Below are 10,062 nucleotides of genomic sequence, written 5' to 3' on the forward strand. Positions count from 1 at the left end.
TCTTCTGCCCATTTTTTGACTTATTTCTTTTTTGAATGTTGAGTTTGAGAAATTCTTTATAGATCTTTGGATACCAGCCTTTTATCTGTAATGTCATTGGCATATACCTTCTCTCATGACCTAGGTTGCTTTTTTTTTTTTTTTTAAGATTTAATTTATTTATTTGGCAGAGACAGAGTGAGAGAGGAAATACAATTAGGGGGAGATGGAGAGGGAAAAGCAGGCTTCCTGTTGAGCTGGGGTTCTAACACAGGGCTCGACCCCAGAGGCCTGGGATCATAACCTGAGCTAAAGGCAGACACTTAATAACTGAGGCACCCAGGTGCCCCTATCATTATGTTTTTTTAAAAATATTTTATTTATTTATTTAAAAATTTTTAAAAAAATTTTTTCAGCATAACAGTATCCATTGTCTTTGCACCACACCCAGTGCTCCATGCAATCTGTGCCCTCTCCAATACCCGCCACCTGGGTTCCCCCAACCTCCCACCCCACCCCTTCAAAACCCTCAGATTGTTTTTCAGAGTCCACAGTCTCTCATGGTTCACCTCCCCTTCCAATTTCCCCCAACTCCCTTTCTCCTCTCTAAGTCCCCTTGTCCTCCATGCTATTTGTTATGCTCCACAAATGAGTGAAACTATATGATAATTGACTCTCTGTGCTTGACTTATTTCACTCAGCATAATCTCTTCCAGTCCTGTCCATGTTGCTACAAAAGTTGGGTATTCATCCTTTCTGATGAAGGCATAATACTCCATAGTGTATATGGACCACATCTTCCTTATCCATTCTTCTGTTGAAGGGCATCTTGGTTCTTTCCAGTTTGGCGATCGTGGCCATTGCTGCTATAAACATTGGGGTACAGATGGCCCTTCTTTTCACTACAAATTTTGTTGAATGTTTCCTTTGCTGTGCAGAAGCTTTTTATTTTGATAAAGTCTCAATAGTTCATTTTGGTTTTGTTTCCCCTGCCTTCTTGCCTAGCAAGAAAATACTGTGAGTAGGGTCAGAGAGGTTACTGCCTGTGTTCTCTCTAGGATGTTGATGGATTCTAGTCTCATATTTAGTTCTTTTCATCTGTTTTGAGTCCATTTCTGAGTATGGTGTAAAAAGTGGCCCAGTTTCATTTTTCTACATGTGGCTGTCCAGTTTTCCTAATATCATTTGTAGAAGAGACTGTCTTTTTTTTTCTTTTTTCTTTTTTTCCATTGGACATTCTTTCCTGGTTTGTTGAAGATCAGTTGACCATAGAGTTGAGGGTCCATATCTGAGCTCTCTCTTCTGTTCCACTATGTGTCTGTTTTTGTGTCAATGCCATACTGTGGTGATCACAGCTTTGTGATAAAGCGTGAAGTCTGGAATTGTGATGCCTCCAGCTTTGGTTTTCTTTTTCAGAATTACATTGGCTATTTGGGCCTTTTGTGATGTCATACAAATTTTAGGATTGTCTATTTTACCTCTGTGAAAAATGCTGTTTTTTTTTTGGACAGAGATTGCATTGAATTGTGTAGATTGCTTGGGCAGTATAGACATTTTAACAGTATTTGTCCATCCAGTCTAAGAGCATGGAAACTTTTTTCAGTTCTTTGCATATTCCTCACTTTCTTTCATAAATGTTCTGTAGTTTTCAGAGCACAGATCTTTTCCCTGTTTGGTTAGATTTATTCCTAGATATTTTACGGTTTTTGGTGCTATATACATGGAATCAATTCCTTGATTTCTCTTTCTTGTGCTTCATTGTTAGTGTGTAGAAGTGCAACAGACTTCTGTGCATTAATTTTATATCCTGCAGCTTTTCTGAATTCCTGAATCAGTTCCAGCAGTTTTTTTTATGGAGTCCTTCAGGTTTTCATATAGAGTATCATATCATCGGCAAATAGCAAATTTTGACTTATTCCCTGCTTGTTTGTATGCATGTTATTTCTTTTCGTTGTCTGATTGATGCATCTCAGAATTCCAGTATTGTGTCCAATAGTAACGATGAGAGTGGACATCCTTGGCTTTTTCCTGACTATAGGGGAAACTATCTTTGAGGATGATAGCAGCTGTGAGTGTTTTGTATGTGGCATTTATGATGTCAGAAAGTGCCCCTAAAACCCCCATTTTTAAAAAATTTCTTTTCAGTGTAACAGAATTCATAGTTTATGCACCACACCAGTGCTCTATGCAATATGTGCCCTCCATAATACCCACCACCTAGCTCCCCCAATCTCCTACCCCCTGCCCCTTCAAAACCCTCAGGTTATTTTTCAGAGTCCATAGTCTCTCATGGTTCATCTCCCCTTCTAATTTCCCTCAACTCCCTTCTCTCCATCTCCCAATGTCCTCCATATTATTTGTTATGCTCCACAAATAAGTGAAACCATATGATAATTGACTCTCTCTGCTTGACTTATTTCACTCAGCATGATCTCTTCCAGTCCCATCCATGTTGCTACAAAAAGTTGGGTATCCATCCTTTCTGATGGAGGCAAAATACTCTATAGATATATGGACCACATCTTCCTTATCCATTTGTCCTTCAATGGTTCTTTCCACAGTTTGGCAACCATGGCCATTGCTGCTATAGACATTGAGGTACAGATGGCCCTTCTTTTCACTACATCTGTATCTTTGGGGTAAATCCCCAAAGTAGTAGTGCAATGGCAGGGTCATAGGGAAGCTTTATTTTTAATTTCTTTTTTTTTAAGATTTTATTTATTTATTTGACAGATAGAGATCACAAGTAGGCAGAGGCAGGCAGAGAGAGAGGAGGAAGCAGGCTCAGTGCTGAGCAGAGAGCCCGATGCAGGGCTCGATCCCAGGACCCTGGGATCATGACCTGAGCCGAAGGCAGAGGCTTTAACCCACTGAGCCACCCAGGCGCCCCTATATGATACTTTTTTTGCTTCTTGAGATATAGGCCTGTATGGCAATATATTTCCCTCTTAGGACTGTCCTTGCTGCAACTCCAAGGTATTGGACTGTCTTGTTTTCATTTTCTTTCTTTCTCTCTCTCTCTCTTCCTTCCTCCCTACTCCCTTTCTTCTTTTTTTCCCTCTCTCCCTTCCCTCCTTTCCTTTTATTTTTTCCTAAGATTTTTAAAAATTGATGAGTCAATATTAACTCTCTTTGTTTGTCCTTGTGTTGTTTATTTTTCACTGCACACTGAGATCACTTAGTTCAAATTTGACTACTTGCCAAACTCAAGTTGCTAGGCATTTAGGCTTTTTGTTTGTTTGAATTTTATTTTATTTTAATTTTTTTAAGAGCCAAAGTTGCTGGCTTTTAACATTTAAATGTTTGCTTCTTTACATAAAGTCCCACCTGTGCTTGTGCATCCTATAACATACATGTTAGACCTCACCCACTATCTCTTGGATGTTGATAAGGGAGAGCCTTTGCCCAAGACCTGTAATTCCCTCTAATGATTTTGGTACTAAGTGATATCACCTAGATAGCTATTTCTTCACCTCCATATCTCCTGGGAGTTCTTTTGCCATCTTTCCCTTCTGGATGGTGGCTCTTTTACTGCAATGACTAAACAACCATGAGAAGATTAAATGAGTTTTTAAAAAAAAAACAATTTATAAAGCATATTGGAGCAAAAATCAATTCAAACTGGGCAATGCCAAACTGGAAACAGTTAGGAGGGCTGCATCAACATGAGCTATGGAAAAGACTTAATAGAGAAGAGGCAGAAGCAAAGCAAGATAATTATTTGCTATAGTAAGGGGTTGGATTACCTGGGAGAGGTAGTGGATGTCCTTGGTTGTCGTTGGGTTTCAGTTTCTTTTTTAAAAAATTAATTATTTTTATTAACATATAATGTATACAATGGAATACTATGCAGCCTTCAAAAGAAATGAAATCTTGCCATGTGCAATGACATGGATGGAACTGGAGGATATTATGCTGACTGAAATAAGTCAATCAGAGAAAGACAATTGTCATATGATCTCTCTGATATGAGGAATTTGAGAGGCAGGGCAGGGGGGTTCGAGTAGGGAAGGGAAAAATGGAACAAGGTGGGACCAGGAGGGAGGCAAACCATAAGAGACTCTTAATCACAGAAAACAAACTGAGGGTTGCTGGGGGGTTGGGGGGGATGTGGTGGGTGAGTTATGGACACTGGGGAGGGTATGTGCTATGGTGAGTGCTGTGAAATGTGTAAACCTGTTGATTTACAGACCTGTACCCCTAGGGCAGATTAAGTGAGTTTTATGACCGAGTAGCAGTCTCCTGCCTTGGGAGCTGCACTTCTCATCAGGGGCTATCAGGAGCAATCATTTTTGCACCAGCAGACTTTCAAAGTTGTGATAGCTTTTTTTTAATCACTAGGAATTCTGAAGAGGGGCATCAGACAAAGGTTGGTGTCCTGTGGGTGCACCAGCTGCTCTGTGTGGTTGATCAAATTGGGGTAGAAAAAGAAGGCTCAGGTAGGAGTTGGACTTTTAGCTGTCAACCTTAGCAGTGCCTTGCTGCTTGCCTTCCCAAAGCCAAGGAGACTTAGAAACAGTGGTAATGAGATAAAAGGAGCAGGCCAACAGTTTGTTTCACAGGGAGCATCATGCTTTGTCTCCTCATCTCCAGCACCACTCACCAAGGTCCCCACCAAGGTCCCCAACAAGTCAAAATTTTCACCTCCCTAAAACACATGCAGAAAGCCATATTTAAGTGTATGTCTCAATGCATTCCAAGCACAAACATTCTTCAACAGGGAGTTATCTTCATCATAGCCTCTATCAGTTCACTTCTTTTCTCCCTGCCTGGAGAAGTCTTAACAACAGGGTTTGGTAAGGTAGGTAGCATGAGGGATGCCAGGAACAGCATCAGCTCTGGTCAGCTCTCCTTTAGGCACAATGATGTCTAGTGAATGTGTTAAGTAGAGGTCTGGAAAGAGATTTAGGCAAGGTTAGGACTGGGGCCTAGATTGGAGAGGGGTCTAATGGATTTGTGCCTCAAGCCCTGAGGCCTCTAACTGCAGGCTTTGAGCATTTCTGAAGCATATCCAACAGGGCTTTTGAGTACGGGACAGGAGAGCACATGAAATAAAGGATGGCAGGTGACTGTCCTTACTCGAACAGGTAGCAGGGTTCCATAGTTCTGGCTTATTGTATGCCATCTGCATGCCTCTGGTGAGAGGGCAGCAAGGTAGGAAGAAGAGGACAGGCTGTCACTCCAGGATATTGGGGAAAGGAGTGTGGGTCAGTATGGTGTTCTGGCCTGGTCATTTTGAAAGGAGCCAGAGACTAGGGTTGGATGGTGGCTGAAGGGTCAGGCTAGGGAGGTTGTCAAAGACTTCACAATTTGTGTTGCTATGAAGTAGACTCTTGCAGAATTCAGTGACCTGGAGACCTTAAGAACAAAGTTGCCTTGAGCTGTGTGTAACATGGTTGAGCCTTATCGGTTCTTCAGGCCACCAAAGGGATACTTGTGGACTTAACGACTTTGAACGTGTATCTTTGAACCTGTATCTTCTCATCTCAAAAATTAAAGAGGATTGGAAGACATAAAAGTTGTATGTGCTTAAGATTTTGCCTCCAAAAACTTTCCAACTTCATTTCTCATTTCCAATACCCTCCTGAGGTGTTTGAGCCTCTTTAGTCCTTTGCATATTCCTGCACACTAGTACCTGGCCATTCAAAAGAGTGATCATGCTATTAATGTCATATTAAGCAGCTGCTACCCCCAACTCAGCCCAGTGTAGTTTTTATCTCCACAAAGTTGGGGTGCTTTCTGAGTAACTGACTTTGAACTCCATTACAGGGATGATCCCCAAGAAAAATTACCCCTTGCTCTAGATTCCCATCATATAAACTTTGGGTGCACTCAAGTTCCCAGGAAATTAGATGGACCCAGTCCCTAGGCATGCTAGACACTGGGGATTTTGGGAAGGAGCAAGGTACTTTAAGTAAGTATAAGCTTCCCCTGCAGAGAAAGATAAAACAAAACCAAAAAAAGTACACATCCCAGAAGATATTTATTCTTCCCATTCAGGTCAGCAAGAACTGAATTTGAAAAGGCATCAGGAAATATTTGTTGCCTTCATATTCTCTCTAAGGTCAAATCATGGCTATCCCTGTCTTGGGAGTTAGTTGCAGTGTTCACCAGACCATTTCCCTCAGAAGCTATTTTCTTTCTCCAGCAGGGAATACCAAGGTGGCTGGTAGGGATGTATGGGTGTTGATGGTAAAGGAAAGCTTTTGAGGGAGGGTTTTGAGGAAGATTTTGAGGAAGGCCAGCAGGTTAACTAGGCTGATGGCGGATATCTCCCAGTGAGAGTCTAGATTGCAGCTGGACAGGAAAGAAAGAAAAAGAATGGGATAAAATGTGCTGAATTTGGAAGATCTTATGAACTCTTAGAAGTAAAGTTGGAGTGGTCTTAGAGAGTCTTGGGATGGGTGAGGGACTGGATTCTCTGTTCTTTACCCTGGGTAAAGATTACGTCTTAGTCTGCTTGTGGTCTTGCCCACTGACAACAGAGGGCAGTAGAACAATGCTTAGGCCTGCCACCAGTGCTATGGCTGGCTGAGTGGGTGCTTAGTGCAGGTCTGAGCACCTGCACAATTGGAATTTGAGTTGGAAGGCATGCAGCCCAAGTCCTATACGCACATTTACTTCAGCCACCTGGCCAGACAATCACCCTACTACTATTTTTCCTGATTTTCAAATCCTAACTTATGTCTGTTTATTACATGGAAGGGAATTTGTCTGTTAAGATGTATATTATATGCTATTGCCATTCACCAGCCACCAGCCAACCATCTTTTTGTACAGCCACCTTAGCCCAATAATGTGCAGACAAACCCAAACATTTGTTCCCCCTCCCCTTGGTACCATGGTTGCTTATCTCTGGCCAATGCAATACACATATACAGCATGATTCTAGACTTTCATCTTTGCAACCTGACCATACTGTACATTTTCAAGTAGCTTAGAGTAAAAAATTTCCTAGTCCTAGGGATATTCTTGGATACCAGATTTGGCAATGAAACAGAGGCCTCAACTATCCAATTAAGGGGCAGTTCATCCCAACTTCCACAATGTAGTCTTTCTCTCCTGCATGATTTCATTTCCTGAAAGAATGGCATTCCTTTCAAGCCACAGAAAACTGCTTTGGTAACAAGTGCAACTTTTCACCTGTTTACCATCTGCATCTGAATGCATAGTCAAGTTACAAGGGAAAGAGGCAAAGAGACCTCATTGGCACACTTGCCACTGTTCTTCAGGAGACGAAAATAGATGATCATTAAGTTATACACTTCACACAGAAAAAGGAAAAAATGAAAGAAATGAACACATTCCAGCCCACAATTCTGTCCTTTGCATGAGATTTGTATGTATGTGACTGAACGAGAAAGCAGCTGAACAATACCACCTTTTGTATTCCTGTGATTCCTTGGGTAACTGCCAGCACAGAGACGTGATCTCTTGTTCTAGTACAGCACAAGTTCAACCATCTTTGAATGGGGCAGCAAGGTTTGGATTTCAGCAGAACCTATTTATCAGAAGCTCTCCTTTTTCTATCTATGAATAGAAAACCCCAACAAGTAGGGTTTAGGTATGGTGCCTCCATGGGAGTGGTTGATAGCAAAGCCTGCTGATGCTGTGTGGATGATGAAAGCTCGAGGTTGTAAGGAAAGTGAGGGAAGAACAAGAGAGGGTTTCAGGGCTTGGCCTGAGTTGTACAACATGACTGGAGAGGGGTACAAGTGTCCTGAGTTTAGGCATTTGGATTCTTGGCCAGATTTCACAGAATCTACTTAAAGTTGGGGAGCTGAACTTTGCAAGTCAGTTTCAAATACCGGGTTAAGAGACCTCCAGGATTCTAGGGAAATGGGTGGTGGAAGTCTATTGTCTGACACGTGCATCATTGCTCATGTGGCTGTTTGGCTGCCTTCCTGCCATTATTTACAACCAAGGCAGCTGGAGGGAAGCAGACTGAGGAGTACTGAAGTATGGTAGGAATAGGCTAGTAGGTAAACAGTGTGGTACTATAGCAAGGCATACAGACCAGATCTAAAAGAAGATAAACCTGGGGGAAGCACTCACTGGCATGAAGAGGCTGGAGGTGGCAGGCAAGAGTCATAGACAGGGTCATACACTGGCTGTAGCAGTGGGATTGCTGGGAGCTACACTAGAAGTACCTGCATAGTACAGTTTTAAAAGGCTTCCTAGTGGGGTTCCTGATACCTATGGCCTTATCTGAATGCTTCTGATATCAGTGAAGCCATGTTGGTCCTTGTAAGTACTTGCATGGAAACTCACCTAGGAGTTCTAGATGCTTAGGGTTTTTCTCTTTCTGCTACCTATCTATCTCTCTGTATGGTCACTGCAGGTGCCCTGCTGGAGTGTAACAGTTTGTTTATAAGTACTGGCTCATTGTTTATAACTACTGGCTCCCAACCTGATGGCGAGAGCCCTAAAGAGTAAATTATTCCAAAATATCTGTGATTGCTTGTGGAGCACCATTTTTATTGGTGCCATAGCTTTTAAATCACTAAGGATATGAAAATACTGTAATAGAGATTTATATATTTACCTATGTACTTACCTTTCACTGTGTTATTTCATCCCATGGATTCAAATTTCTCTTGGTTTAATTTCAGTATAAAGCCCTCCTTTTACATTTGTTATAGGGAAGTATACGAAATGTCTTTTATTAGTAAAAGTCTTAATTACTGCTCCATTTTTAAAATATAATTTTACTGGATATAAAATTCAATTTTTTAAAAGTTTTTCTTTATTTATTTGTTAGAGAGAAAGAGAGAGAGAGCCAGCACACAAGCAGGCAGAGAGGCAGGCAGAGGCGGAGAGAGAAGCAGTCTCCCTGCTGAGCAAGAAGCCTGATGCAGGGCTCGATCCCAGTACTCTGGGATCATGACCCGAGCTGAAGGCAGTGGCTTAACCCACTGAACCACCCAGGCATCCCTGGATATAAAATTCTTTTTTTTTTTTTTAATTTTTTTTTTATTTTTCAGCGTAACAGTATTCATTATTTTTGCACCACACCAAGTGCTCCATGCAATCTGTGCCCTCTCCAATATTCACACCTGGATCTCCCAACCTCCCACCCCCCACCCCTTCAAAACCCTCAGATTGTTTTTCAGAGTCCATAGTCTCTCATGTTTTCCTCCCCTTCCAATTTCCCTCAACTCACTTCTCCTCTCCATCTCTCCTTCTCCTTCATGCTATTTGTTATGTTCCACAAATAAGTGAAACCATATGATAATTGATTCTCTCTGCTTGACTTACTTCACTCAGCATAATCTCTTCCAGTCCTGTCCATGTTGCTACAAAAGTTGGGTATTCATCCTTTCTGATGAAGGCATAATACTCCATAGTGTATATGGAACACATCTTCCTTATCCATTCGTCTGTTGAAGGGCATCTTGGTTCTTTCCACAGTTTGGCGACCGTGGCCAATGCTGCTATAAACATTGGGGTATAGATGGCCCTTCTTTTCACTACATCTGTGTTTTTGGGGTAAATCCCCAGTAGTGCAATGGCAGGGTCATAGGGAAGCTCTATTTTTGATTTCTTGAGGAATCTCCACACTGTTTTCCAAAGTGGCTGCACCAATTTGCATTCCCACCAACAGTGTAAAAGGGTTCCCCTTTCTCCACATCCTCTCCAACACATGTTGTTTCCTGTCTTGCTAATTTTGGCCATCCTAAGTGGTGTAAGGTGGTATCTCAATGTGGTTTTAATTTGAATCTCCCTGATGGCTAGATGATGAACATTTTTTCATGTGTCTGATAGCCATTTGTATGTCTTCATTGGAGAAGTGTCTGTTCATATCTTCTGCCCATTTTTTGATGTGATTATCTGTTTTGTGTGTGTTGAGTTTGAGGAGTTCTTTATAGACCCTGGATATCAATCTTTTGTCTGTCATTTGCAAATATCTTCTCCCATTCCGTGGGTTGCCTCTTTGTTTTATTGACTGTTTCCTTTGCTGTGCAGAAGCTTTTGATCTTGATGAAGTCTCAAAAGATGATCTTCACTTTTGTTTCCTTTGCCTTTGGAAACCTATCTTGAAAGAAGTTGCTGTGGCTGATATTGAAGAGGTTACTGCCTATG

This window comes from Lutra lutra, chromosome Y (genome assembly GCF_902655055.1).
Source record: "Lutra lutra chromosome Y, mLutLut1.2, whole genome shotgun sequence".
Lineage (NCBI taxonomy): Eukaryota > Metazoa > Chordata > Mammalia > Carnivora > Mustelidae > Lutra > Lutra lutra.